Source organism: Anomaloglossus baeobatrachus, unplaced genomic scaffold (assembly GCF_048569485.1).
Source record: "Anomaloglossus baeobatrachus isolate aAnoBae1 unplaced genomic scaffold, aAnoBae1.hap1 Scaffold_213, whole genome shotgun sequence".
Taxonomy (NCBI): Eukaryota; Metazoa; Chordata; class Amphibia; order Anura; family Aromobatidae; genus Anomaloglossus; species Anomaloglossus baeobatrachus.
In genome coordinates, this window is record NW_027441983.1 from 373771 (window position 1) to 397393 (window position 23623).

Below are 23623 nucleotides of genomic sequence, written 5' to 3' on the forward strand. Positions count from 1 at the left end.
GGAGGGTGGGCTAGTGGAAGGAGGGGGCAATCTCTTTTTTTCCCGGGTGGTAGGGGGATGACAGGAGAAGGGAAGCGGGTGGTGAGAAAGGTACAGAGGGCAGGGTTTGGGGGCTGGGAAGGAAAGGGAAAAGATTAGGGTTTGGGGATGATGAAAGGGCTTTCTACGGGTAAGGATGGCAAAGGGTGGCAGTGACGGAAAGTCAGGCAACCTGTCCTGTCCGTCTTTTTGTATCGTGAATTGGAAAGACTGCAAGGGGGAGGGGAGTTGCTTGCGCCCTAAAGGAGGAGTTATTCAGATTCATTGCAGTGGGCGGCGGCTGCAAAACGCACCATTCTTCTTGTTTTGGCTCTGCAAAGCAGCCTTTTCAAGGGTTGGCTTGGGTGACAAAATGTCTTGTGTAGGCGTGGGTTTGTCTCCCTCTCGCTCTCTCTCCCTAAGATGTGTCCGGCATAGGCCAGGGTGCCACTCGAGGCCCAAACCAATTCTGGTTATCGCTTCTCGGCCTTTTGGCTAAGATCAAGTGTAGTATCTGTTCTTATCAGTTTAATATCTGATACGTCCCCTATCTGGGGACCATATATTAAATGGATTTTTAGAACAGGGAGATGGAAAAAGAGCTTGCTCTGTCCACTCCACGCATTGACCTGGTATTGCAGTACCTCCAGGAACGGTGCACCCCTTCTTAACCCAGTTTCCAAAAGCAGAACTCAATTCACCTGATTCATATTAGCCCGATTTAATGAATTGGAAGAAAGCATACGTCTTCATATGCACCTCAATTTGGCCCATTCACTTTTCACACTTCCTCCTTTTGTTTTTTATCTTTCACACTTTTGACTTTCTTTATTCATCCAAATAGCAAACTCATCACCACTCAACCTGACCAACTCGGCTATGTCCCCGTGCTGCAGTTCTCTGTCTTATCTAGATCATTTGCAATTGAATGGAATAGATCCCTTTTGGACAAAGTGGATTCACCTGCTGCTGCAGTGACCACAGGTGTGATAACATCTAGAATTGGCATCTGGTGCGATCTCTCCGCTTCCACTCCAAAGAAAGTTACCTGTTTATTCCTATCATGCATTGGTTTTTGGGGTTTTCTTTGAGTAATGATGATCTCTTTAGTAGTCTGTTGGCGCCCTCTCCTGGAGGAATAGTTTGCTTGCTCTTGGACATTCTAAAAGAGAGGTCATGATAGACATTGAGCTTCTGAGCTCAATTGGGGACAGTCATGGGTGATGAATGTTTGCAACCTACTGCGAAGCCTCATACCGCAATATAAGGAACGTCAAATACTAAGAAAGGGCGGCCTATGAAAGAATTACTACTTTCAATAAGTACACTTAAACGGCTAATTGGGAATAGAAAAACTGTAAAAAGCCCTCTGAGAAAGCCCCCCTCTAACCTTTGATAGTAAGCTTTTCTGTAGTCTGCCTGTTGATGTATTTTCCGTTTGAACTGTGCACAACATGAAGAGACGGAACACTGGCGGCTTGTCACAATGCCCCCCGATGACATCACAATAGCGCTGCTGCCTAGAAAACAAGCTGCGCAGAAGAAGTTGTTCTTTGGGTGGGAGGGTGGGCTAGTGGAAGGAGGGGGCAATCTCTTTTTTTCCCGGGTGGTAGGGGGATGACAGGAGAAGGGAAGCGGGTGGTGAGAAAGGTACAGAGGGCAGGGTTTGGGGGCTGGGAAGGAAAGGGAAAAGATTAGGGTTTGGGGATGATGAAAGGGCTTTCTACGGGTAAGGATGGCAAAGGGTGGCAGTGACGGAAAGTCAGGCAACCTGTCCTGTCCGTCTTTTTGTATCGTGAATTGGAAAGACTGCAAGGGGGAGGGGAGTTGCTTGCGCCCTAAAGGAGGAGTTATTCAGATTCATTGCAGTGGGCGGCGGCTGCAAAACGCACCATTCTTCTTGTTTTGGCTCTGCAAAGCAGCCTTTTCAAGGGTTGGCTTGGGTGACAAAATGTCTTGTGTAGGCGTGGGTTTGTCTCCCTCTCGCTCTCTCTCCCTAAGATGTGTCCGGCATAGGCCAGGGTGCCACTCGAGGCCCACACCAATTCTGGTTATCGCTTCTCGGCCTTTTGGCTAAGATCAAGTGTAGTATCTGTTCTTATCAGTTTAATATCTGATACGTCCCCTATCTGGGGACCATATATTAAATGGATTTTTAGAACAGGGAGATGGAAAAAGAGCTTGCTCTGTCCACTCCACGCATTGACCTGGTATTGCAGTACCTCCAGGAACGGTGCACCCCTTCTTAACCCAGTTTCCAAAAGCAGAACTCAATTCACCTGATTCATATTAGCCCGATTTAATGAATTGGAAGAAAGCATACGTCTTCATATGCACCTCAATTTGGCCCATTCACTTTTCACACTTCCTCCTTTTGTTTTTTATCTTTCACACTTTTGACTTTCTTTATTCATCCAAATAGCAAACTCATCACCACTCAACCTGACCAACTCGGCTATGTCCCCGTGCTGCAGTTCTCTGTCTTATCTAGATCATTTGCAATTGAATGGAATAGATCCCTTTTGGACAAAGTGGATTCACCTGCTGCTGCAGTGACCACAGGTGTGATAACATCTAGAATTGGCATCTGGTGCGATCTCTCCGCTTCCACTCCAAAGAAAGTTACCTGTTTATTCCTATCATGCATTGGTTTTTGGGGTTTTCTTTGAGTAATGATGATCTCTTTAGTAGTCTGTTGGCGCCCTCTCCTGGAGGAATAGTTTGCTTGCTCTTGGACATTCTAAAAGAGAGGTCATGATAGACATTGAGCTTCTGAGCTCAATTGGGGACAGTCATGGGTGATGAATGTTTGCAACCTACTGCGAAGCCTCATACCGCAATATAAGGAACGTCAAATACTAAGAAAGGGCGGCCTATGAAAGAATTACTACTTTCAATAAGTACACTTAAACGGCTAATTGGGAATAGAAAAACTGTAAAAAGCCCTCTGAGAAAGCCCCCCTCTAACCTTTGATAGTAAGCTTTTCTGTAGTCTGCCTGTTGATGTATTTTCCGTTTGAACTGTGCACAACATGAAGAGACGGAACACTGGCGGCTTGTCACAATGCCCCCCGATGACATCACAATAGCGCTGCTGCCTAGAAAACAAGCTGCGCAGAAGAAGTTGTTCTTTGGGTGGGAGGGTGGGCTAGTGGAAGGAGGGGGCAATCTCTTTTTTTCCCGGGTGGTAGGGGGATGACAGGAGAAGGGAAGCGGGTGGTGAGAAAGGTACAGAGGGCAGGGTTTGGGGGCTGGGAAGGAAAGGGAAAAGATTAGGGTTTGGGGATGATGAAAGGGCTTTCTACGGGTAAGGATGGCAAAGGGTGGCAGTGACGGAAAGTCAGGCAACCTGTCCTGTCCGTCTTTTTGTATCGTGAATTGGAAAGACTGCAAGGGGGAGGGGAGTTGCTTGCGCCCTAAAGGAGGAGTTATTCAGATTCATTGCAGTGGGCGGCGGCTGCAAAACGCACCATTCTTCTTGTTTTGGCTCTGCAAAGCAGCCTTTTCAAGGGTTGGCTTGGGTGACAAAATGTCTTGTGTAGGCGTGGGTTTGTCTCCCTCTCGCTCTCTCTCCCTAAGATGTGTCCGGCATAGGCCAGGGTGCCACTCGAGGCCCAAACCAATTCTGGTTATCGCTTCTCGGCCTTTTGGCTAAGATCAAGTGTAGTATCTGTTCTTATCAGTTTAATATCTGATACGTCCCCTATCTGGGGACCATATATTAAATGGATTTTTAGAACAGGGAGATGGAAAAAGAGCTTGCTCTGTCCACTCCACGCATTGACCTGGTATTGCAGTACCTCCAGGAACGGTGCACCCCTTCTTAACCCAGTTTCCAAAAGCAGAACTCAATTCACCTGATTCATATTAGCCCGATTTAATGAATTGGAAGAAAGCATACGTCTTCATATGCACCTCAATTTGGCCCATTCACTTTTCACACTTCCTCCTTTTGTTTTTTATCTTTCACACTTTTGACTTTCTTTATTCATCCAAATAGCAAACTCATCACCACTCAACCTGACCAACTCGGCTATGTCCCCGTGCTGCAGTTCTCTGTCTTATCTAGATCATTTGCAATTGAATGGAATAGATCCCTTTTGGACAAAGTGGATTCACCTGCTGCTGCAGTGACCACAGGTGTGATAACATCTAGAATTGGCATCTGGTGCGATCTCTCCGCTTCCACTCCAAAGAAAGTTACCTGTTTATTCCTATCATGCATTGGTTTTTGGGGTTTTCTTTGAGTAATGATGATCTCTTTAGTAGTCTGTTGGCGCCCTCTCCTGGAGGAATAGTTTGCTTGCTCTTGGACATTCTAAAAGAGAGGTCATGATAGACATTGAGCTTCTGAGCTCAATTGGGGACAGTCATGGGTGATGAATGTTTGCAACCTACTGCGAAGCCTCATACCGCAATATAAGGAACGTCAAATACTAAGAAAGGGCGGCCTATGAAAGAATTACTACTTTCAATAAGTACACTTAAACGGCTAATTGGGAATAGAAAAACTGTAAAAAGCCCTCTGAGAAAGCCCCCCTCTAACCTTTGATAGTAAGCTTTTCTGTAGTCTGCCTGTTGATGTATTTTCCGTTTGAACTGTGCACAACATGAAGAGACGGAACACTGGCGGCTTGTCACAATGCCCCCCGATGACATCACAATAGCGCTGCTGCCTAGAAAACAAGCTGCGCAGAAGAAGTTGTTCTTTGGGTGGGAGGGTGGGCTAGTGGAAGGAGGGGGCAATCTCTTTTTTTCCCGGGTGGTAGGGGGATGACAGGAGAAGGGAAGCGGGTGGTGAGAAAGGTACAGAGGGCAGGGTTTGGGGGCTGGGAAGGAAAGGGAAAAGATTAGGGTTTGGGGATGATGAAAGGGCTTTCTACGGGTAAGGATGGCAAAGGGTGGCAGTGACGGAAAGTCAGGCAACCTGTCCTGTCCGTCTTTTTGTATCGTGAATTGGAAAGACTGCAAGGGGGAGGGGAGTTGCTTGCGCCCTAAAGGAGGAGTTATTCAGATTCATTGCAGTGGGCGGCGGCTGCAAAACGCACCATTCTTCTTGTTTTGGCTCTGCAAAGCAGCCTTTTCAAGGGTTGGCTTGGGTGACAAAATGTCTTGTGTAGGCGTGGGTTTGTCTCCCTCTCGCTCTCTCTCCCTAAGATGTGTCCGGCATAGGCCAGGGTGCCACTCGAGGCCCAAACCAATTCTGGTTATCGCTTCTCGGCCTTTTGGCTAAGATCAAGTGTAGTATCTGTTCTTATCAGTTTAATATCTGATACGTCCCCTATCTGGGGACCATATATTAAATGGATTTTTAGAACAGGGAGATGGAAAAAGAGCTTGCTCTGTCCACTCCACGCATTGACCTGGTATTGCAGTACCTCCAGGAACGGTGCACCCCTTCTTAACCCAGTTTCCAAAAGCAGAACTCAATTCACCTGATTCATATTAGCCCGATTTAATGAATTGGAAGAAAGCATACGTCTTCATATGCACCTCAATTTGGCCCATTCACTTTTCACACTTCCTCCTTTTGTTTTTTATCTTTCACACTTTTGACTTTCTTTATTCATCCAAATAGCAAACTCATCACCACTCAACCTGACCAACTCGGCTATGTCCCCGTGCTGCAGTTCTCTGTCTTATCTAGATCATTTGCAATTGAATGGAATAGATCCCTTTTGGACAAAGTGGATTCACCTGCTGCTGCAGTGACCACAGGTGTGATAACATCTAGAATTGGCATCTGGTGCGATCTCTCCGCTTCCACTCCAAAGAAAGTTACCTGTTTATTCCTATCATGCATTGGTTTTTGGGGTTTTCTTTGAGTAATGATGATCTCTTTAGTAGTCTGTTGGCGCCCTCTCCTGGAGGAATAGTTTGCTTGCTCTTGGACATTCTAAAAGAGAGGTCATGATAGACATTGAGCTTCTGAGCTCAATTGGGGACAGTCATGGGTGATGAATGTTTGCAACCTACTGCGAAGCCTCATACCGCAATATAAGGAACGTCAAATACTAAGAAAGGGCGGCCTATGAAAGAATTACTACTTTCAATAAGTACACTTAAACGGCTAATTGGGAATAGAAAAACTGTAAAAAGCCCTCTGAGAAAGCCCCCCTCTAACCTTTGATAGTAAGCTTTTCTGTAGTCTGCCTGTTGATGTATTTTCCGTTTGAACTGTGCACAACATGAAGAGACGGAACACTGGCGGCTTGTCACAATGCCCCCCGATGACATCACAATAGCGCTGCTGCCTAGAAAACAAGCTGCGCAGAAGAAGTTGTTCTTTGGGTGGGAGGGTGGGCTAGTGGAAGGAGGGGGCAATCTCTTTTTTTCCCGGGTGGTAGGGGGATGACAGGAGAAGGGAAGCGGGTGGTGAGAAAGGTACAGAGGGCAGGGTTTGGGGGCTGGGAAGGAAAGGGAAAAGATTAGGGTTTGGGGATGATGAAAGGGCTTTCTACGGGTAAGGATGGCAAAGGGTGGCAGTGACGGAAAGTCAGGCAACCTGTCCTGTCCGTCTTTTTGTATCGTGAATTGGAAAGACTGCAAGGGGGAGGGGAGTTGCTTGCGCCCTAAAGGAGGAGTTATTCAGATTCATTGCAGTGGGCGGCGGCTGCAAAACGCACCATTCTTCTTGTTTTGGCTCTGCAAAGCAGCCTTTTCAAGGGTTGGCTTGGGTGACAAAATGTCTTGTGTAGGCGTGGGTTTGTCTCCCTCTCGCTCTCTCTCCCTAAGATGTGTCCGGCATAGGCCAGGGTGCCACTCGAGGCCCAAACCAATTCTGGTTATCGCTTCTCGGCCTTTTGGCTAAGATCAAGTGTAGTATCTGTTCTTATCAGTTTAATATCTGATACGTCCCCTATCTGGGGACCATATATTAAATGGATTTTTAGAACAGGGAGATGGAAAAAGAGCTTGCTCTGTCCACTCCACGCATTGACCTGGTATTGCAGTACCTCCAGGAACGGTGCACCCCTTCTTAACCCAGTTTCCAAAAGCAGAACTCAATTCACCTGATTCATATTAGCCCGATTTAATGAATTGGAAGAAAGCATACGTCTTCATATGCACCTCAATTTGGCCCATTCACTTTTCACACTTCCTCCTTTTGTTTTTTATCTTTCACACTTTTGACTTTCTTTATTCATCCAAATAGCAAACTCATCACCACTCAACCTGACCAACTCGGCTATGTCCCCGTGCTGCAGTTCTCTGTCTTATCTAGATCATTTGCAATTGAATGGAATAGATCCCTTTTGGACAAAGTGGATTCACCTGCTGCTGCAGTGACCACAGGTGTGATAACATCTAGAATTGGCATCTGGTGCGATCTCTCCGCTTCCACTCCAAAGAAAGTTACCTGTTTATTCCTATCATGCATTGGTTTTTGGGGTTTTCTTTGAGTAATGATGATCTCTTTAGTAGTCTGTTGGCGCCCTCTCCTGGAGGAATAGTTTGCTTGCTCTTGGACATTCTAAAAGAGAGGTCATGATAGACATTGAGCTTCTGAGCTCAATTGGGGACAGTCATGGGTGATGAATGTTTGCAACCTACTGCGAAGCCTCATACCGCAATATAAGGAACGTCAAATACTAAGAAAGGGCGGCCTATGAAAGAATTACTACTTTCAATAAGTACACTTAAACGGCTAATTGGGAATAGAAAAACTGTAAAAAGCCCTCTGAGAAAGCCCCCCTCTAACCTTTGATAGTAAGCTTTTCTGTAGTCTGCCTGTTGATGTATTTTCCGTTTGAACTGTGCACAACATGAAGAGACGGAACACTGGCGGCTTGTCACAATGCCCCCCGATGACATCACAATAGCGCTGCTGCCTAGAAAACAAGCTGCGCAGAAGAAGTTGTTCTTTGGGTGGGAGGGTGGGCTAGTGGAAGGAGGGGGCAATCTCTTTTTTTCCCGGGTGGTAGGGGGATGACAGGAGAAGGGAAGCGGGTGGTGAGAAAGGTACAGAGGGCAGGGTTTGGGGGCTGGGAAGGAAAGGGAAAAGATTAGGGTTTGGGGATGATGAAAGGGCTTTCTACGGGTAAGGATGGCAAAGGGTGGCAGTGACGGAAAGTCAGGCAACCTGTCCTGTCCGTCTTTTTGTATCGTGAATTGGAAAGACTGCAAGGGGGAGGGGAGTTGCTTGCGCCCTAAAGGAGGAGTTATTCAGATTCATTGCAGTGGGCGGCGGCTGCAAAACGCACCATTCTTCTTGTTTTGGCTCTGCAAAGCAGCCTTTTCAAGGGTTGGCTTGGGTGACAAAATGTCTTGTGTAGGCGTGGGTTTGTCTCCCTCTCGCTCTCTCTCCCTAAGATGTGTCCGGCATAGGCCAGGGTGCCACTCGAGGCCCAAACCAATTCTGGTTATCGCTTCTCGGCCTTTTGGCTAAGATCAAGTGTAGTATCTGTGAGGCTCGGCAGATGCAATGCACACTGGAAGGTTGCGCTTGCTAGTACTCTTAATGTATAGTATATTCATCTAGAGGAAAACATGGTCCTACCAGGATCGAGGCTATTAGACTGAGTAAGTGTGGGGGCTATGGTGCAATGTGCCCCAGGACTGACGACCCTGGAGTGAGTCTGAGCTTGCTGGCTTGGGACCCCGGCGAGCCTTGGGCTCTGTAGCACACCGTACCTTGCCCTTTCATACTTTCTGAGCATATTGCTCTATCCCGGCCTTCTGGCTAGGAAGGGAAATTTTTATAATCATGGTCGGAGGTCCGTTCAGCTTTGGGCTGAGAAACCAACACCCGGTTGGAGGTCCGGGTCAGCTTCGGCTGAGAAACCAACACCCGGTTGGAGGTCTGGGTCAGCTTCGGCTGAGAAACCAACACCCGGTTGGAGGTCCGGGTCAGCTTCGGCTGAGAAACCAACACCCGGTTGGAGGTCCGGTTAGCCTTGGGCTGAGAAACCAACACCGGTTGACGGTCCGGGCAGTTTCGGCTGCGAAACCAACAACTAGTAGCTCTCTACTCCACTTGGGTAAGATGCCTGGGTGGACGCTGGGAGCAACGACAAGGCTCAACCAGGCTTCGGCTTGGGGGAGCACCGAAGATCCCTGACCCTTGCTGTGGCCTTCTGGCTCGGAGGGACGGGGTTGATTTTTGGGGACCCTCTCCTCACGGAGGGGTCCACACGAATCCTAGCCTTTGCACTGTTTTTGGTGTGACTTCGGTCATGCATTTTTTGCGGTGCTTTGGAAAGCTTCATTAAATCAAAATCTGTTCTTATCAGTTTAATATCTGATACGTCCCCTATCTGGGGACCATATATTAAATGGATTTTTAGAACAGGGAGATGGAAAAAGAGCTTGCTCTGTCCACTCCACGCATTGACCTGGTATTGCAGTACCTCCAGGAACGGTGCACCCCTTCTTAACCCAGTTTCCAAAAGCAGAACTCAATTCACCTGATTCATATTAGCCCGATTTAATGAATTGGAAGAAAGCATACGTCTTCATATGCACCTCAATTTGGCCCATTCACTTTTCACACTTCCTCCTTTTGTTTTTTATCTTTCACACTTTTGACTTTCTTTATTCATCCAAATAGCAAACTCATCACCACTCAACCTGACCAACTCGGCTATGTCCCCGTGCTGCAGTTCTCTGTCTTATCTAGATCATTTGCAATTGAATGGAATAGATCCCTTTTGGACAAAGTGGATTCACCTGCTGCTGCAGTGACCACAGGTGTGATAACATCTAGAATTGGCATCTGGTGCGATCTCTCCGCTTCCACTCCAAAGAAAGTTACCTGTTTATTCCTATCATGCATTGGTTTTTGGGGTTTTCTTTGAGTAATGATGATCTCTTTAGTAGTCTGTTGGCGCCCTCTCCTGGAGGAATAGTTTGCTTGCTCTTGGACATTCTAAAAGAGAGGTCATGATAGACATTGAGCTTCTGAGCTCAATTGGGGACAGTCATGGGTGATGAATGTTTGCAACCTACTGCGAAGCCTCATACCGCAATATAAGGAACGTCAAATACTAAGAAAGGGCGGCCTATGAAAGAATTACTACTTTCAATAAGTACACTTAAACGGCTAATTGGGAATAGAAAAACTGTAAAAAGCCCTCTGAGAAAGCCCCCCTCTAACCTTTGATAGTAAGCTTTTCTGTAGTCTGCCTGTTGATGTATTTTCCGTTTGAACTGTGCACAACATGAAGAGACGGAACACTGGCGGCTTGTCACAATGCCCCCCGATGACATCACAATAGCGCTGCTGCCTAGAAAACAAGCTGCGCAGAAGAAGTTGTTCTTTGGGTGGGAGGGTGGGCTAGTGGAAGGAGGGGGCAATCTCTTTTTTTCCCGGGTGGTAGGGGGATGACAGGAGAAGGGAAGCGGGTGGTGAGAAAGGTACAGAGGGCAGGGTTTGGGGGCTGGGAAGGAAAGGGAAAAGATTAGGGTTTGGGGATGATGAAAGGGCTTTCTACGGGTAAGGATGGCAAAGGGTGGCAGTGACGGAAAGTCAGGCAACCTGTCCTGTCCGTCTTTTTGTATCGTGAATTGGAAAGACTGCAAGGGGGAGGGGAGTTGCTTGCGCCCTAAAGGAGGAGTTATTCAGATTCATTGCAGTGGGCGGCGGCTGCAAAACGCACCATTCTTCTTGTTTTGGCTCTGCAAAGCAGCCTTTTCAAGGGTTGGCTTGGGTGACAAAATGTCTTGTGTAGGCGTGGGTTTGTCTCCCTCTCGCTCTCTCTCCCTAAGATGTGTCCGGCATAGGCCAGGGTGCCACTCGAGGCCCAAACCAATTCTGGTTATCGCTTCTCGGCCTTTTGGCTAAGATCAAGTGTAGTATCTGTTCTTATCAGTTTAATATCTGATACGTCCCCTATCTGGGGACCATATATTAAATGGATTTTTAGAACAGGGAGATGGAAAAAGAGCTTGCTCTGTCCACTCCACGCATTGACCTGGTATTGCAGTACCTCCAGGAACGGTGCACCCCTTCTTAACCCAGTTTCCAAAAGCAGAACTCAATTCACCTGATTCATATTAGCCCGATTTAATGAATTGGAAGAAAGCATACGTCTTCATATGCACCTCAATTTGGCCCATTCACTTTTCACACTTCCTCCTTTTGTTTTTTATCTTTCACACTTTTGACTTTCTTTATTCATCCAAATAGCAAACTCATCACCACTCAACCTGACCAACTCGGCTATGTCCCCGTGCTGCAGTTCTCTGTCTTATCTAGATCATTTGCAATTGAATGGAATAGATCCCTTTTGGACAAAGTGGATTCACCTGCTGCTGCAGTGACCACAGGTGTGATAACATCTAGAATTGGCATCTGGTGCGATCTCTCCGCTTCCACTCCAAAGAAAGTTACCTGTTTATTCCTATCATGCATTGGTTTTTGGGGTTTTCTTTGAGTAATGATGATCTCTTTAGTAGTCTGTTGGCGCCCTCTCCTGGAGGAATAGTTTGCTTGCTCTTGGACATTCTAAAAGAGAGGTCATGATAGACATTGAGCTTCTGAGCTCAATTGGGGACAGTCATGGGTGATGAATGTTTGCAACCTACTGCGAAGCCTCATACCGCAATATAAGGAACGTCAAATACTAAGAAAGGGCGGCCTATGAAAGAATTACTACTTTCAATAAGTACACTTAAACGGCTAATTGGGAATAGAAAAACTGTAAAAAGCCCTCTGAGAAAGCCCCCCTCTAACCTTTGATAGTAAGCTTTTCTGTAGTCTGCCTGTTGATGTATTTTCCGTTTGAACTGTGCACAACATGAAGAGACGGAACACTGGCGGCTTGTCACAATGCCCCCCGATGACATCACAATAGCGCTGCTGCCTAGAAAACAAGCTGCGCAGAAGAAGTTGTTCTTTGGGTGGGAGGGTGGGCTAGTGGAAGGAGGGGGCAATCTCTTTTTTTCCCGGGTGGTAGGGGGATGACAGGAGAAGGGAAGCGGGTGGTGAGAAAGGTACAGAGGGCAGGGTTTGGGGGCTGGGAAGGAAAGGGAAAAGATTAGGGTTTGGGGATGATGAAAGGGCTTTCTACGGGTAAGGATGGCAAAGGGTGGCAGTGACGGAAAGTCAGGCAACCTGTCCTGTCCGTCTTTTTGTATCGTGAATTGGAAAGACTGCAAGGGGGAGGGGAGTTGCTTGCGCCCTAAAGGAGGAGTTATTCAGATTCATTGCAGTGGGCGGCGGCTGCAAAACGCACCATTCTTCTTGTTTTGGCTCTGCAAAGCAGCCTTTTCAAGGGTTGGCTTGGGTGACAAAATGTCTTGTGTAGGCGTGGGTTTGTCTCCCTCTCGCTCTCTCTCCCTAAGATGTGTCCGGCATAGGCCAGGGTGCCACTCGAGGCCCAAACCAATTCTGGTTATCGCTTCTCGGCCTTTTGGCTAAGATCAAGTGTAGTATCTGTTCTTATCAGTTTAATATCTGATACGTCCCCTATCTGGGGACCATATATTAAATGGATTTTTAGAACAGGGAGATGGAAAAAGAGCTTGCTCTGTCCACTCCACGCATTGACCTGGTATTGCAGTACCTCCAGGAACGGTGCACCCCTTCTTAACCCAGTTTCCAAAAGCAGAACTCAATTCACCTGATTCATATTAGCCCGATTTAATGAATTGGAAGAAAGCATACGTCTTCATATGCACCTCAATTTGGCCCATTCACTTTTCACACTTCCTCCTTTTGTTTTTTATCTTTCACACTTTTGACTTTCTTTATTCATCCAAATAGCAAACTCATCACCACTCAACCTGACCAACTCGGCTATGTCCCCGTGCTGCAGTTCTCTGTCTTATCTAGATCATTTGCAATTGAATGGAATAGATCCCTTTTGGACAAAGTGGATTCACCTGCTGCTGCAGTGACCACAGGTGTGATAACATCTAGAATTGGCATCTGGTGCGATCTCTCCGCTTCCACTCCAAAGAAAGTTACCTGTTTATTCCTATCATGCATTGGTTTTTGGGGTTTTCTTTGAGTAATGATGATCTCTTTAGTAGTCTGTTGGCGCCCTCTCCTGGAGGAATAGTTTGCTTGCTCTTGGACATTCTAAAAGAGAGGTCATGATAGACATTGAGCTTCTGAGCTCAATTGGGGACAGTCATGGGTGATGAATGTTTGCAACCTACTGCGAAGCCTCATACCGCAATATAAGGAACGTCAAATACTAAGAAAGGGCGGCCTATGAAAGAATTACTACTTTCAATAAGTACACTTAAACGGCTAATTGGGAATAGAAAAACTGTAAAAAGCCCTCTGAGAAAGCCCCCCTCTAACCTTTGATAGTAAGCTTTTCTGTAGTCTGCCTGTTGATGTATTTTCCGTTTGAACTGTGCACAACATGAAGAGACGGAACACTGGCGGCTTGTCACAATGCCCCCCGATGACATCACAATAGCGCTGCTGCCTAGAAAACAAGCTGCGCAGAAGAAGTTGTTCTTTGGGTGGGAGGGTGGGCTAGTGGAAGGAGGGGGCAATCTCTTTTTTTCCCGGGTGGTAGGGGGATGACAGGAGAAGGGAAGCGGGTGGTGAGAAAGGTACAGAGGGCAGGGTTTGGGGGCTGGGAAGGAAAGGGAAAAGATTAGGGTTTGGGGATGATGAAAGGGCTTTCTACGGGTAAGGATGGCAAAGGGTGGCAGTGACGGAAAGTCAGGCAACCTGTCCTGTCCGTCTTTTTGTATCGTGAATTGGAAAGACTGCAAGGGGGAGGGGAGTTGCTTGCGCCCTAAAGGAGGAGTTATTCAGATTCATTGCAGTGGGCGGCGGCTGCAAAACGCACCATTCTTCTTGTTTTGGCTCTGCAAAGCAGCCTTTTCAAGGGTTGGCTTGGGTGACAAAATGTCTTGTGTAGGCGTGGGTTTGTCTCCCTCTCGCTCTCTCTCCCTAAGATGTGTCCGGCATAGGCCAGGGTGCCACTCGAGGCCCAAACCAATTCTGGTTATCGCTTCTCGGCCTTTTGGCTAAGATCAAGTGTAGTATCTGTGAGGCTCGGCAGATGCAATGCACACTGGAAGGTTGCGCTTGCTAGTACTCTTGATGTATAGTATATTCATCTAGAGGAAAACATGGCCCTACCAGGATCGAGGCTATTAGACTGAGTAAGTGTGGGGGCTATGGTGCAATGTGCCCCAGGACTGACGACCCTGGAGTGAGTCTGAGCTTGCTGGCTTGGGACCCCGGCGAGCCCTGGGCTCTGTAGCACACCGTACCTTGCCCTTTCATACTTTCTGAGCATATTGCTCTATCCCGGCCTTCTGGCTAGGAAGGGAAATTTTTATAATCATGGTCGGAGGTCCGTTCAGCTTTGGGCTGAGAAACCAACACCCGGTTGGAGGTCCGGGTCAGCTTCGGCTGAGAAACCAACACCCGGTTGGAGGTCTGGGTCAGCTTCGGCTGAGAAACCAACACCCGGTTGGAGGTCCGGGTCAGCTTCGGCTGAGAAACCAACACCCGGTTGGAGGTCCGGTTAGCCTTGGGCTGAGAAACCAACACCGGTTGACGGTCCGGGCAGTTTCGGCTGCGAAACCAACAACTAGTAGCTCTCTACTCCACTTGGGTAAGATGCCTGGGTGGACGCTGGGAGCAACGACAAGGCTCAACCAGGCTTCGGCTTGGGGGAGCACCGAAGATCCCTGACCCTTGCTGTGGCCTTCTGGCTCGGAGGGACGGGGTTGATTTTTGGGGACCCTCTCCTCACGGAGGGGTCCACACGAATCCTAGCCTTTGCACTGTTTTTGGTGTGACTTCGGTCATGCATTTTTTGCGGTGCTTTGGAAAGCTTCATTAAATCAAAAATCTGTTCTTATCAGTTTAATATCTGATACGTCCCCTATCTGGGGACCATATATTAAATGGATTTTTAGAACAGGGAGATGGAAAAAGAGCTTGCTCTGTCCACTCCACGCATTGACCTGGTATTGCAGTACCTCCAGGAACGGTGCACCCCTTCTTAACCCAGTTTCCAAAAGCAGAACTCAATTCACCTGATTCATATTAGCCCGATTTAATGAATTGGAAGAAAGCATACGTCTTCATATGCACCTCAATTTGGCCCATTCACTTTTCACACTTCCTCCTTTTGTTTTTTATCTTTCACACTTTTGACTTTCTTTATTCATCCAAATAGCAAACTCATCACCACTCAACCTGACCAACTCGGCTATGTCCCCGTGCTGCAGTTCTCTGTCTTATCTAGATCATTTGCAATTGAATGGAATAGATCCCTTTTGGACAAAGTGGATTCACCTGCTGCTGCAGTGACCACAGGTGTGATAACATCTAGAATTGGCATCTGGTGCGATCTCTCCGCTTCCACTCCAAAGAAAGTTACCTGTTTATTCCTATCATGCATTGGTTTTTGGGGTTTTCTTTGAGTAATGATGATCTCTTTAGTAGTCTGTTGGCGCCCTCTCCTGGAGGAATAGTTTGCTTGCTCTTGGACATTCTAAAAGAGAGGTCATGATAGACATTGAGCTTCTGAGCTCAATTGGGGACAGTCATGGGTGATGAATGTTTGCAACCTACTGCGAAGCCTCATACCGCAATATAAGGAACGTCAAATACTAAGAAAGGGCGGCCTATGAAAGAATTACTACTTTCAATAAGTACACTTAAACGGCTAATTGGGAATAGAAAAACTGTAAAAAGCCCTCTGAGAAAGCCCCCCTCTAACCTTTGATAGTAAGCTTTTCTGTAGTCTGCCTGTTGATGTATTTTCCGTTTGAACTGTGCACAACATGAAGAGACGGAACACTGGCGGCTTGTCACAATGCCCCCCGATGACATCACAATAGCGCTGCTGCCTAGAAAACAAGCTGCGCAGAAGAAGTTGTTCTTTGGGTGGGAGGGTGGGCTAGTGGAAGGAGGGGGCAATCTCTTTTTTTCCCGGGTGGTAGGGGGATGACAGGAGAAGGGAAGCGGGTGGTGAGAAAGGTACAGAGGGCAGGGTTTGGGGGCTGGGAAGGAAAGGGAAAAGATTAGGGTTTGGGGATGATGAAAGGGCTTTCTACGGGTAAGGATGGCAAAGGGTGGCAGTGACGGAAAGTCAGGCAACCTGTCCTGTCCGTCTTTTTGTATCGTGAATTGGAAAGACTGCAAGGGGGAGGGGAGTTGCTTGCGCCCTAAAGGAGGAGTTATTCAGATTCATTGCAGTGGGCGGCGGCTGCAAAACGCACCATTCTTCTTGTTTTGGCTCTGCAAAGCAGCCTTTTCAAGGGTTGGCTTGGGTGACAAAATGTCTTGTGTAGGCGTGGGTTTGTCTCCCTCTCGCTCTCTCTCCCTAAGATGTGTCCGGCATAGGCCAGGGTGCCACTCGAGGCCCAAACCAATTCTGGTTATCGCTTCTCGGCCTTTTGGCTAAGATCAAGTGTAGTATCTGTTCTTATCAGTTTAATATCTGATACGTCCCCTATCTGGGGACCATATATTAAATGGATTTTTAGAACAGGGAGATGGAAAAAGAGCTTGCTCTGTCCACTCCACGCATTGACCTGGTATTGCAGTACCTCCAGGAACGGTGCACCCCTTCTTAACCCAGTTTCCAAAAGCAGAACTCAATTCACCTGATTCATATTAGCCCGATTTAATGAATTGGAAGAAAGCATACGTCTTCATATGCACCTCAATTTGGCCCATTCACTTTTCACACTTCCTCCTTTTGTTTTTTATCTTTCACACTTTTGACTTTCTTTATTCATCCAAATAGCAAACTCATCACCACTCAACCTGACCAACTCGGCTATGTCCCCGTGCTGCAGTTCTCTGTCTTATCTAGATCATTTGCAATTGAATGGAATAGATCCCTTTTGGACAAAGTGGATTCACCTGCTGCTGCAGTGACCACAGGTGTGATAACATCTAGAATTGGCATCTGGTGCGATCTCTCCGCTTCCACTCCAAAGAAAGTTACCTGTTTATTCCTATCATGCATTGGTTTTTGGGGTTTTCTTTGAGTAATGATGATCTCTTTAGTAGTCTGTTGGCGCCCTCTCCTGGAGGAATAGTTTGCTTGCTCTTGGACATTCTAAAAGAGAGGTCATGATAGACATTGAGCTTCTGAGCTCAATTGGGGACAGTCATGGGTGATGAATGTTTGCAACCTACTGCGAAGCCTCATACCGCAATATAAGGAACGTCAAATACTAAGAAAGGGCGGCCTATGAAAGAATTACTACTTTCAATAAGTACACTTAAACGGCTAATTGGGAATAGAAAAACTGTAAAAAGCCCTCTGAGAAAGCCCCCCTCTAACCTTTGATAGTAAGCTTTTCTGTAGTCTGCCTGTTGATGTATTTTCCGTTTGAACTGTGCACAACATGAAGAGACGGAACACTGGCGGCTTGTCACAATGCCCCCCGATGACATCACAATAGCGCTGCTGCCTAGAAAACAAGCTGCGCAGAAGAAGTTGTTCTTTGGGTGGGAGGGTGGGCTAGTGGAAGGAGGGGGCAATCTCTTTTTTTCCCGGGTGGTAGGGGGATGACAGGAGAAGGGAAGCGGGTGGTGAGAAAGGTACAGAGGGCAGGGTTTGGGGGCTGGGAAGGAAAGGGAAAAGATTAGGGTTTGGGGATGATGAAAGGGCTTTCTACGGGTAAGGATGGCAAAGGGTGGCAGTGACGGAAAGTCAGGCAACCTGTCCTGTCCGTCTTTTTGTATCGTGAATTGGAAAGACTGCAAGGGGGAGGGGAGTTGCTTGCGCCCTAAAGGAGGAGTTATTCAGATTCATTGCAGTGGGCGGCGGCTGCAAAACGCACCATTCTTCTTGTTTTGGCTCTGCAAAGCAGCCTTTTCAAGGGTTGGCTTGGGTGACAAAATGTCTTGTGTAGGCGTGGGTTTGTCTCCCTCTCGCTCTCTCTCCCTAAGATGTGTCCGGCATAGGCCAGGGTGCCACTCGAGGCCCAAACCAATTCTGGTTATCGCTTCTCGGCCTTTTGGCTAAGATCAAGTGTAGTATCTGTTCTTATCAGTTTAATATCTGATACGTCCCCTATCTGGGGACCATATATTAAATGGATTTTTAGAACAGGGAGATGGAAAAAGAGCTTGCTCTGTCCACTCCACGCATTGACCTGGTATTGCAGTACCTCCAGGAACGGTGCACCCCTTCTTAACCCAGTTTCCAAAAGCAGAACTCAATTCACCTGATTCATATTAGCCCGATTTAATGAATTGGAAGAAAGCATACGTCTTCATATGCACCTCAATTTGGCCCATTCACTTTTCACACTTCCTCCTTTTGTTTTTTATCTTTCACACTTTTGACTTTCTTTATTCATCCAAATAGCAAACTCATCACCACTCAACCTGACCAACTCGGCTATGTCCCCGTGCTGCAGTTCTCTGTCTTATCTAGATCATTTGCAATTGAATGGAATAGATCCCTTTTGGACAAAGTGGATTCACCTGCTGCTGCAGTGACCACAGGTGTGATAACATCTAGAATTGGCATCTGGTGCGATCTCTCCGCTTCCACTCCAAAGAAAGTTACCTGTTTATTCCTATCATGCATTGGTTTTTGGGGTTTTCTTTGAGTAATGATGATCTCTTTAGTAGTCTGTTGGCGCCCTCTCCTGGAGGAATAGTTTGCTTGCTCTTGGACATTCTAAAAGAGAGGTCATGATAGACATTGAGCTTCTGAGCTCAATTGGGGACAGTCATGGGTGATGAATGTTTGCAACCTACTGCGAAGCCTCATACCGCAATATAAGGAACGTCAAATACTAAGAAAGGGCGGCCTATGAAAGAATTACTACTTTCAATAAGTACACTTAAACGGCTAATTGGGAATAGAAAAACTGTAAAAAGCCCTCTGAGAAAGCCCCCCTCTAACCTTTGATAGTAAGCTTTTCTGTAGTCTGCCTGTTGATGTATTTTCCGTTTGAACTGTGCACAACATGAAGAGACGGAACACTGGCGGCTTGTCACAATGCCCCCCGATGACATCACAATAGCGCTGCTGCCTAGAAAACAAGCTGCGCAGAAGAAGTTGTTCTTTGGGTGGGAGGGTGGGCTAGTGGAAGGAGGGGGCAATCTCTTTTTTTCCCGGGTGGTAGGGGGATGACAGGAGAAGGGAAGCGGGTGGTGAGAAAGGTACAGAGGGCAGGGTTTGGGGGCTGGGAAGGAAAGGGAAAAGATTAGGGTTTGGGGATGATGAAAGGGCTTTCTACGGGTAAGGATGGCAAAGGGTGGCAGTGACGGAAAGTCAGGCAACCTGTCCTGTCCGTCTTTTTGTATCGTGAATTGGAAAGACTGCAAGGGGGAGGGGAGTTGCTTGCGCCCTAAAGGAGGAGTTATTCAGATTCATTGCAGTGGGCGGCGGCTGCAAAACGCACCATTCTTCTTGTTTTGGCTCTGCAAAGCAGCCTTTTCAAGGGTTGGCTTGGGTGACAAAATGTCTTGTGTAGGCGTGGGTTTGTCTCCCTCTCGCTCTCTCTCCCTAAGATGTGTCCGGCATAGGCCAGGGTGCCACTCGAGGCCCAAACCAATTCTGGTTATCGCTTCTCGGCCTTTTGGCTAAGATCAAGTGTAGTATCTGTTCTTATCAGTTTAATATCTGATACGTCCCCTATCTGGGGACCATATATTAAATGGATTTTTAGAACAGGGAGATGGAAAAAGAGCTTGCTCTGTCCACTCCACGCATTGACCTGGTATTGCAGTACCTCCAGGAACGGTGCACCCCTTCTTAACCCAGTTTCCAAAAGCAGAACTCAATTCACCTGATTCATATTAGCCCGATTTAATGAATTGGAAGAAAGCATACGTCTTCATATGCACCTCAATTTGGCCCATTCACTTTTCACACTTCCTCCTTTTGTTTTTTATCTTTCACACTTTTGACTTTCTTTATTCATCCAAATAGCAAACTCATCACCACTCAACCTGACCAACTCGGCTATGTCCCCGTGCTGCAGTTCTCTGTCTTATCTAGATCATTTGCAATTGAATGGAATAGATCCCTTTTGGACAAAGTGGATTCACCTGCTGCTGCAGTGACCACAGGTGTGATAACATCTAGAATTGGCATCTGGTGCGATCTCTCCGCTTCCACTCCAAAGAAAGTTACCTGTTTATTCCTATCATGCATTGGTTTTTGGGGTTTTCTTTGAGTAATGATGATCTCTTTAGTAGTCTGTTGGCGCCCTCTCCTGGAGGAATAGTTTGCTTGCTCTTGGACATTCTAAAAGAGAGGTCATGATAGACATTGAGCTTCTGAGCTCAATTGGGGACAGTCATGGGTGATGAATGTTTGCAACCTACTGCGAAGCCTCATACCGCAATATAAGGAACGTCAAATACTAAGAAAGGGCGGCCTATGAAAGAATTACTACTTTCAATAAGTACACTTAAACGGCTAATTGGGAATAGAAAAACTGTAAAAAGCCCTCTGAGAAAGCCCCCCTCTAACCTTTGATAGTAAGCTTTTCTGTAGTCTGCCTGTTGATGTATTTTCCGTTTGAACTGTGCACAACATGAAGAGACGGAACACTGGCGGCTTGTCACAATGCCCCCCGATGACATCACAATAGCGCTGCTGCCTAGAAAACAAGCTGCGCAGAAGAAGTTGTTCTTTGGGTGGGAGGGTGGGCTAGTGGAAGGAGGGGGCAATCTCTTTTTTTCCCGGGTGGTAGGGGGATGACAGGAGAAGGGAAGCGGGTGGTGAGAAAGGTACAGAGGGCAGGGTTTGGGGGCTGGGAAGGAAAGGGAAAAGATTAGGGTTTGGGGATGATGAAAGGGCTTTCTACGGGTAAGGATGGCAAAGGGTGGCAGTGACGGAAAGTCAGGCAACCTGTCCTGTCCGTCTTTTTGTATCGTGAATTGGAAAGACTGCAAGGGGGAGGGGAGTTGCTTGCGCCCTAAAGGAGGAGTTATTCAGATTCATTGCAGTGGGCGGCGGCTGCAAAACGCACCATTCTTCTTGTTTTGGCTCTGCAAAGCAGCCTTTTCAAGGGTTGGCTTGGGTGACAAAATGTCTTGTGTAGGCGTGGGTTTGTCTCCCTCTCGCTCTCTCTCCCTAAGATGTGTCCGGCATAGGCCAGGGTGCCACTCGAGGCCCAAACCAATTCTGGTTATCGCTTCTCGGCCTTTTGGCTAAGATCAAGTGTAGTATCTGTTCTTATCAGTTTAATATCTGATACGTCCCCTATCTGGGGACCATATATTAAATGGATTTTTAGAACAGGGAGATGGAAAAAGAGCTTGCTCTGTCCACTCCACGCATTGACCTGGTATTGCAGTACCTCCAGGAACGGTGCACCCCTTCTTAACCCAGTTTCCAAAAGCAGAACTCAATTCACCTGATTCATATTAGCCCGATTTAATGAATTGGAAGAAAGCATACGTCTTCATATGCACCTCAATTTGGCCCATTCACTTTTCACACTTCCTCCTTTTGTTTTTTATCTTTCACACTTTTGACTTTCTTTATTCATCCAAATAGCAAACTCATCACCACTCAACCTGACCAACTCGGCTATGTCCCCGTGCTGCAGTTCTCTGTCTTATCTAGATCATTTGCAATTGAATGGAATAGATCCCTTTTGGACAAAGTGGATTCACCTGCTGCTGCAGTGACCACAGGTGTGATAACATCTAGAATTGGCATCTGGTGCGATCTCTCCGCTTCCACTCCAAAGAAAGTTACCTGTTTATTCCTATCATGCATTGGTTTTTGGGGTTTTCTTTGAGTAATGATGATCTCTTTAGTAGTCTGTTGGCGCCCTCTCCTGGAGGAATAGTTTGCTTGCTCTTGGACATTCTAAAAGAGAGGTCATGATAGACATTGAGCTTCTGAGCTCAATTGGGGACAGTCATGGGTGATGAATGTTTGCAACCTACTGCGAAGCCTCATACCGCAATATAAGGAACGTCAAATACTAAGAAAGGGCGGCCTATGAAAGAATTACTACTTTCAATAAGTACACTTAAACGGCTAATTGGGAATAGAAAAACTGTAAAAAGCCCTCTGAGAAAGCCCCCCTCTAACCTTTGATAGTAAGCTTTTCTGTAGTCTGCCTGTTGATGTATTTTCCGTTTGAACTGTGCACAACATGAAGAGACGGAACACTGGCGGCTTGTCACAATGCCCCCCGATGACATCACAATAGCGCTGCTGCCTAGAAAACAAGCTGCGCAGAAGAAGTTGTTCTTTGGGTGGGAGGGTGGGCTAGTGGAAGGAGGGGGCAATCTCTTTTTTTCCCGGGTGGTAGGGGGATGACAGGAGAAGGGAAGCGGGTGGTGAGAAAGGTACAGAGGGCAGGGTTTGGGGGCTGGGAAGGAAAGGGAAAAGATTAGGGTTTGGGGATGATGAAAGGGCTTTCTACGGGTAAGGATGGCAAAGGGTGGCAGTGACGGAAAGTCAGGCAACCTGTCCTGTCCGTCTTTTTGTATCGTGAATTGGAAAGACTGCAAGGGGGAGGGGAGTTGCTTGCGCCCTAAAGGAGGAGTTATTCAGATTCATTGCAGTGGGCGGCGGCTGCAAAACGCACCATTCTTCTTGTTTTGGCTCTGCAAAGCAGCCTTTTCAAGGGTTGGCTTGGGTGACAAAATGTCTTGTGTAGGCGTGGGTTTGTCTCCCTCTCGCTCTCTCTCCCTAAGATGTGTCCGGCATAGGCCAGGGTGCCACTCGAGGCCCAAACCAATTCTGGTTATCGCTTCTCGGCCTTTTGGCTAAGATCAAGTGTAGTATCTGTTCTTATCAGTTTAATATCTGATACGTCCCCTATCTGGGGACCATATATTAAATGGATTTTTAGAACAGGGAGATGGAAAAAGAGCTTGCTCTGTCCACTCCACGCATTGACCTGGTATTGCAGTACCTCCAGGAACGGTGCACCCCTTCTTAACCCAGTTTCCAAAAGCAGAACTCAATTCACCTGATTCATATTAGCCCGATTTAATGAATTGGAAGAAAGCATACGTCTTCATATGCACCTCAATTTGGCCCATTCACTTTTCACACTTCCTCCTTTTGTTTTTTATCTTTCACACTTTTGACTTTCTTTATTCATCCAAATAGCAAACTCATCACCACTCAACCTGACCAACTCGGCTATGTCCCCGTGCTGCAGTTCTCTGTCTTATCTAGATCATTTGCAATTGAATGGAATAGATCCCTTTTGGACAAAGTGGATTCACCTGCTGCTGCAGTGACCACAGGTGTGATAACATCTAGAATTGGCATCTGGTGCGATCTCTCCGCTTCCACTCCAAAGAAAGTTACCTGTTTATTCCTATCATGCATTGGTTTTTGGGGTTTTCTTTGAGTAATGATGATCTCTTTAGTAGTCTGTTGGCGCCCTCTCCTGGAGGAATAGTTTGCTTGCTCTTGGACATTCTAAAAGAGAGGTCATGATAGACATTGAGCTTCTGAGCTCAATTGGGGACAGTCATGGGTGATGAATGTTTGCAACCTACTGCGAAGCCTCATACCGCAATATAAGGAACGTCAAATACTAAGAAAGGGCGGCCTATGAAAGAATTACTACTTTCAATAAGTACACTTAAACGGCTAATTGGGAATAGAAAAACTGTAAAAAGCCCTCTGAGAAAGCCCCCCTCTAACCTTTGATAGTAAGCTTTTCTGTAGTCTGCCTGTTGATGTATTTTCCGTTTGAACTGTGCACAACATGA

General features: G+C 46.9%; 14 non-coding genes and 2 pseudogenes across 14 annotated transcripts; all 16 read left to right on the forward strand.

The window, feature by feature from the left end:
• The first annotated feature begins 493 nt into the window (after positions 1 to 493).
• LOC142261238 (U2 spliceosomal RNA) lies at positions 494 to 684 on the forward strand. Its single transcript, XR_012728982.1, has one exon. It is a non-coding gene; the product is annotated as a U2 spliceosomal RNA (small nuclear RNA).
• Positions 685 to 2071: 1387 nt separating this feature from the next.
• On the forward strand, positions 2072 to 2262 carry LOC142261239 (U2 spliceosomal RNA). The gene has a single exon (XR_012728983.1). It is a non-coding gene; the product is annotated as a U2 spliceosomal RNA (small nuclear RNA).
• A 1387-nt stretch (positions 2263 to 3649) lies between these two features.
• Positions 3650 to 3840, forward strand: LOC142261240 (U2 spliceosomal RNA). The gene has a single exon (XR_012728984.1). It is a non-coding gene; the product is annotated as a U2 spliceosomal RNA (small nuclear RNA).
• Positions 3841 to 5227: 1387 nt separating this feature from the next.
• LOC142261241 (U2 spliceosomal RNA) lies at positions 5228 to 5418 on the forward strand. The gene has a single exon (XR_012728985.1). It is a non-coding gene; the product is annotated as a U2 spliceosomal RNA (small nuclear RNA).
• Positions 5419 to 6805: 1387 nt separating this feature from the next.
• Positions 6806 to 6996, forward strand: LOC142261244 (U2 spliceosomal RNA). The gene has a single exon (XR_012728987.1). It is a non-coding gene; the product is annotated as a U2 spliceosomal RNA (small nuclear RNA).
• A 1387-nt stretch (positions 6997 to 8383) lies between these two features.
• Positions 8384 to 8510, forward strand: LOC142261359 (U2 spliceosomal RNA; annotated as a pseudogene).
• Positions 8511 to 9194: 684 nt separating this feature from the next.
• On the forward strand, positions 9195 to 9390 carry LOC142261338 (U2 spliceosomal RNA). Its single transcript, XR_012729069.1, has one exon. It is a non-coding gene; the product is annotated as a U2 spliceosomal RNA (small nuclear RNA).
• Positions 9391 to 10777: 1387 nt separating this feature from the next.
• Positions 10778 to 10968, forward strand: LOC142261245 (U2 spliceosomal RNA). Its single transcript, XR_012728988.1, has one exon. It is a non-coding gene; the product is annotated as a U2 spliceosomal RNA (small nuclear RNA).
• A 1387-nt stretch (positions 10969 to 12355) lies between these two features.
• On the forward strand, positions 12356 to 12546 carry LOC142261246 (U2 spliceosomal RNA). Its single transcript, XR_012728989.1, has one exon. It is a non-coding gene; the product is annotated as a U2 spliceosomal RNA (small nuclear RNA).
• A 1387-nt stretch (positions 12547 to 13933) lies between these two features.
• Positions 13934 to 14060, forward strand: LOC142261360 (U2 spliceosomal RNA; annotated as a pseudogene).
• A 688-nt stretch (positions 14061 to 14748) lies between these two features.
• LOC142261327 (U2 spliceosomal RNA) lies at positions 14749 to 14941 on the forward strand. The gene has a single exon (XR_012729059.1). It is a non-coding gene; the product is annotated as a U2 spliceosomal RNA (small nuclear RNA).
• A 1387-nt stretch (positions 14942 to 16328) lies between these two features.
• On the forward strand, positions 16329 to 16519 carry LOC142261247 (U2 spliceosomal RNA). The gene has a single exon (XR_012728990.1). It is a non-coding gene; the product is annotated as a U2 spliceosomal RNA (small nuclear RNA).
• Positions 16520 to 17906: 1387 nt separating this feature from the next.
• On the forward strand, positions 17907 to 18097 carry LOC142261248 (U2 spliceosomal RNA). The gene has a single exon (XR_012728991.1). It is a non-coding gene; the product is annotated as a U2 spliceosomal RNA (small nuclear RNA).
• A 1387-nt stretch (positions 18098 to 19484) lies between these two features.
• On the forward strand, positions 19485 to 19675 carry LOC142261249 (U2 spliceosomal RNA). The gene has a single exon (XR_012728992.1). It is a non-coding gene; the product is annotated as a U2 spliceosomal RNA (small nuclear RNA).
• Positions 19676 to 21062: 1387 nt separating this feature from the next.
• On the forward strand, positions 21063 to 21253 carry LOC142261250 (U2 spliceosomal RNA). Its single transcript, XR_012728993.1, has one exon. It is a non-coding gene; the product is annotated as a U2 spliceosomal RNA (small nuclear RNA).
• A 1387-nt stretch (positions 21254 to 22640) lies between these two features.
• Positions 22641 to 22831, forward strand: LOC142261251 (U2 spliceosomal RNA). Its single transcript, XR_012728994.1, has one exon. It is a non-coding gene; the product is annotated as a U2 spliceosomal RNA (small nuclear RNA).
• The last annotated feature ends 792 nt before the right edge of the window (positions 22832 to 23623 follow it).